The following is a 5,205-nucleotide window of genomic DNA, read 5'->3' on the forward strand; positions in this document are numbered from 1 at the left end:
CAGAATCTTCTTGAATCAGGGTCCTTAATCGCCAGGTGTCACTTGCATGGTCAAGTGTTCACTTTAACCATTGGATCACCGAACTGAACATCGCATGGTCATGGGCTACCGAGAATTTGTTAGGGTAACGAAACCCTACCCCCTTCGCTTCACTAGCAGCTCATTTGCGTCTGGATTCCGCGGTGCCGAGCTTTACCAATTCAACAACCTTGCCAACTCTCGCCTGCTGGCAGCTTCAAACATAGGTAAATTCTTGCTACAGACATTCTGATTACTAGAAACAATATTTCTCTCATGCTGTGGGGTACTATTCATTACTTCTTTTATGTACAGGGTTTCAATGTCTCCTTACACAGGGTATAATGGATAATGCAAACCTCTCTATTTATCTCATGTTGTGGAGATTACCTTCTCGACACCCTTCGCAGACACTAGTGATGGCTTCCCTCATTCACACAGTTGCCCAACAAGTATAGCCTTTATCATGCCTTGAGATGATTAATTTAGATTTTTAGCTCAATTTCCCATGTCTAATCTGAGTTAAATTTACTGTGATGAGTAGGGTTCCTCCCAAGTTTCCTGAATCCATCACTCAGACGACTTCCCTGTTGAATCCGAAGACCCTAAAGGAAAATTTCTGATCTAATGTGGAGCGTAAACCCTAGCAAGTGATGAATGACAATTGCAAGAATTCGATTTGTTCTTTGATTAGGGTTTTACAATAGATTCCTTTTTTCTTCTCTTGGTTGATCTGTAGTGTGTGAGGCCATCTACTGTGAAGGCTAATTTTAGCCACAAGAACGGGGTTACCTGAGGAATAAGTTGGGAATTCGGTCTTCTATGTCTTTCACCATTTCAAGTGCTTGCTCATATTCTGCCCTTTCAGGTTGTAGAGCGAGGTTTTTGTGAGGGTTTGGCATAATTTTTTTATCTGATTTTTAACTAAGATCATACTGATTGTGTAAATAATTTGGACTGTGTCTTCCTTTGGTTGTTCCTCCACTAGATTATCATGTATCACAGAGGAACACATGAATTTCTATGCTTTCTGGTTAGATATATGCATACTGTGGTGCCGAGCTCTGCCAATTCGATAACCTCGCCAACTCTCACATGCTGGCGGCTTCAAACATCGGTAAATTCTTGCTACAGACATTCTGATTACTAGAACAACATTTCTCTCATGCTGCAGGGTACTATTCATTACTTCTTTTATGTACAGGGTCTCAATGTCTCCTTACACAGGGTATAACGGATGATGCAACCCTCCCTATTTATCTCATGCTGTGGAGATTACCTTCTCGACACCCTTCGCATACAGTAGTGATGGCTTCCCTCATTCACATAGTTTCCCAACAGGTATAGCCTTTATCATGCCCTGAGATGATTAATTTAGATTTTAGCTCAATTTCCCATGTCTAATCTGAGTTAAATTTACTTTGATGCATAGGGTTCCTCCTAGGTTGCGTGAACCCATCACGCAGACGCCTTCCCTGCTGAATCCGAAGACCCTATAGGAAAATTTCTGATCTAATGTGGAGCATAAAACCTGGCAAGTGATGACTGACAATTGCAAGAATTCGATTTGTTCTCCGATTAGGGTTTTACAATAGATTCCTTTTTCTTCTCTTGGTTGATCTGCAGGGTGTTAGGATGTCTGCTGTGAAGGTTAATTTTAGCCACAAGAATGGGGTTTCCTGAGGAATAAGTTGGGAATCTGGTCTTCTATGTCTTTCACCATTTCAGGTGCTTGCTCACATTCTGCAAATGCACCTAACTACACTTTATATAATCAATAGATTTTTTTTTTTTTTTTTTTTTTTTTGTGAAGGATGGTGGGTTTATAATCAGTTCCTATAGAAAACCCAGTCCATCATGTTGTTCAATTTGTAGTTTTCTTATACAAATGATTCTGTCTTTGCAAATTTCAGTTTTGCTAGATAAATTGGTATTATGTTGAGAAAGAAAAGGTGCACCTTGCATTGAAATTGAGTATCTGAGAGCTAATTTTTTCTATATTGTGCTGGAATGAGCAAAATAATGCTTAAATTGTTGGTGATGTTTATAATAGGAAATGCAACATCTCTAGCACTCTACTTATCCCCTATGTAATTATAGGGCACCCTTTGCTACCAATGCTATTGTTTCTTTTCTTTGTTTTTTCTTGTGGCAGGTTGCTTCCTTTTTTAATGTTTACTTTATTTCTGAGTGAAATTCTATGCAATTTTGATTGATCTGACAGGCCTGATACTGAAATTCTGAATTGCAGATCAACATTCTGGAGAATATACAAGTTCAAGTCCACGAAAGAGTGCTCTGGCCTTCCTTATGTGTTCACCCTATTCAATTGTTGTGTTGGGCTGCTCTATGGGAGCCCCTTCGTCAAACCCCACAGTACCATGATCCTCACAATCAACAGTGTAGGTTTTGTTCTGGAAAATTTTATCTCACGTCCTTTCTAACTTTTGCTCTGCCAAAGAGGAAGGTATAATTTTTTTTAGCACACATTCTTTGTTTCCTAAAATTTAAGTCTTTGGAAATTGCAAAAATGTATTATAAATGTAATTTCTGAAATACTTTCACATAAGTTTCGCTACTTCAAAATTTATATTTTAAAAATTATAAAAGTAGAAAGTAAGAGAGCTTCGGTATTCAATAAACATCCAATAAAATCAACAAATTGACTTTCAAATCCATGATAAATATCCTCCTTTGAAGTGGATAGTCAACACGGTTTTGTTGTGAGACCACTTCAAAAAAATCTTTGCAATGGACTATATGATTTATATGAATGAACTATATGACTGTGCAACTTATAACGTGGGTAATAATGTGTTTGTTTGTTTTGTTGTTTTTGTAAATTATGTCTGGTTAGAATTTAGTGTAACAAGGTTATCGATTGGTTCAGCGTATTTACATTTTGGTGTTCTTGTTTATGGGAAAATAAAGTGAGATTTAATAAATAAGATGAAAAAATATTGAACCAATCATTAACTTAGTGTATAATGGTTAATATTAATTTTAATTTAATTTATAATTAATATTATCTATAATTTAGAATAACAATGGTAAAACTATAAAATTAGAGTAACAGTTGTAAAACTATAAACAAAATTTCAGTTACAATCTCACCTTTATCTGATATTTATTAAAAAGGAAAAAATCAACTTTGATGGGTTATCTAGAACACGGACAATTGAATGGGTCCTTTATTATAATCTCCCCCTGGACTGTGAAGGACAACTCAAATATTCCGGAACACATGAATGAATCTATAATTGGACAAAGTCGAATGTCAAATTAAGAGCTTGAACAACTTAGTTTTGTGCATGCTGAGGGAATCGGTGTGAAGAAAGCGTCCTTATATTTACCAGCTCTTACCCCATTGAACCCCAGAGCCAAACCGATCTATACGACCAAGTTTATAGATTTCTTACTATAAATCAGATATAAAGACAACTCAAAAATATTCATTGCTGTATACCCAACTGGAGAATATCAGACAGATCTAGTATTTCGCTGTGTTCTCTACTCATTGAAAGGGGCTCTATCATGGCTGCTCTTCTCAGATTTTGCTTTCTTTTAGCGTTGATGTCTGCATGCAGGGTAACCTCCGGAGCACGCCCTCCTGGATCATTAAGACCTCATTACTATCTGTGGACTTGTCCACAGGCTGAAGCCATTGTTTTCGCTGGAGTTCAAAGGGCCGTAGCTCAGGAGGCACGCATGGCTGGCTCTCTTCTTCGTCTGCATTTTCATGACTGCTTTGTTAATGTAAGTAACTCCATCTATCTGTGGAATTTTAGTATTATTGTACTGAAAATTGTAGAATTGTTTATAAAAATTTATAATTTTGTTCATGGTATTTATGTGGGAATATAATCTCTTTAATAATAAAAAAAAAACTCCAGTTAAATCAGTTCACCTAAATTAGTCCCCGTGACCAGTGGGATCCCCGCAAGAGTGTTTTTGGTGTTTCCGGATCCTGACCAGAATAGATGACTCTGTGTAAAATGGTTACAATGAAATTAGCACAAAAATTATAAGCATTTGCAGATTATTTGTAAATGACATATCAATCACGGCTAAGTGTTCCCTAGGTTCGGTGATGGATGGCACATTCGGACCAGTAGAGATTATCACTATAAAGAGAATTAATGTTTCAGAAATATTTGATTAAATTGTAATGAATATTTTATAGAGAAATGAAAATTATGTGTAGGGATGTGATGGTTCAGTGCTGCTGGATGACACTGCTACATTTGAGGGAGAGAAGACAGCAGGTCCCAACCTCAACTCTTCCCGTGGTTTCGAAGTCATAGATTACATCAAAGAAGAGCTTGAATCTGCATGCCCTGGAAAAGTTTCATGTGCTGATATTCTTGCAATGGCAGCACGGGATTCTGTGGTCTTGGTAAAATTTTACTGCTTTATTGCTGAAGTTCAAATTTCATAAATGGGCATTTATCTGTTCAGAGATTTATGAAGATTATAGAGTTAAAGAGGAGAATTTTCTTTTTGTTATGATCAGACACGAGGACCATATTGGGAGGTGCCGCTGGGCAGGAGAGATAGCTTAACAGCAAGCAAAGCAGCAGTAGCTAACAGCCTTCCGGCCCCAACATCGAATATTTCAACACTCATCTCCAAGTTTAAGGATGTAGGCCTCACAGAAAATGATCTGGTTACTCTCTCAGGTTGTCCCATCTATATATCCATTTATCTTTATAAGATTCATCTGAACACATGATCTATTTTAACTATACAAAGGATGAAAATTTCTGAAGGGTAAACGCTGAATAACCATGCTTAAAGACATGAAAAGTTGAAAGAATCAAGGGATATATATGTGCGTAGGGTGTGTGTGATGGATATGAAACTGTAAAATGATCAATTTCTAATCCAAAATTCTGTGATTTACAAAGTTTCAGTGTAATGTTAAGTTTTGTAAAAGGGTTATTATTATTCAGGATTATGTCACTAGGAACCAAAAAAACTGATAATTTTTTCAGGACTTGTCATGGAGAGTTTTAGATACTAAGTGATTGATATGTTTTGCAGGTGCCCATACAATAGGAAAGGCACGTTGTGCAACATTCAACTCTAGGTTCATGGGACTCAAACCAGGTCGATATCCCACTCTTGAAACAGAGTGTTAGAAAACTAATAAACTTAAACAGCGATTCTGCATGTGGAAAGAACTGA

The 5,205-nt window shown here is 36.9% G+C and overlaps 2 pseudogenes across 2 annotated transcripts; both read left to right on the top strand.

The window, feature by feature from the left end:
- The first annotated feature begins 1,650 nt into the window (after nt 1-1,650).
- On the top strand, nt 1,651-2,462 carry LOC149224063 (bidirectional sugar transporter SWEET1b pseudogene; annotated as a pseudogene). The gene is made up of 3 exons (XR_016249691.1): nt 1,651-1,746; nt 2,072-2,108; nt 2,243-2,462. The product of XR_016249691.1 is annotated as a bidirectional sugar transporter SWEET1b pseudogene (transcript).
- A 544-nt stretch (nt 2,463-3,006) lies between these two features.
- Nucleotides 3,007-5,205, top strand: LOC149224064 (peroxidase 40-like; annotated as a pseudogene). Its single transcript, XR_016249692.1, has 4 exons — nt 3,007-3,774; nt 4,223-4,414; nt 4,532-4,697; nt 5,062-5,205. The product of XR_016249692.1 is annotated as a peroxidase 40-like (transcript).

The sequence above is a fragment of the Pinus tabuliformis genome, chromosome Q, assembly GCF_031772625.1.
Source record: "Pinus tabuliformis cultivar Carrire ecotype Pingquan chromosome Q, CPIR1, whole genome shotgun sequence".
Lineage (NCBI taxonomy): Eukaryota > Viridiplantae > Streptophyta > Pinopsida > Pinales > Pinaceae > Pinus > Pinus tabuliformis.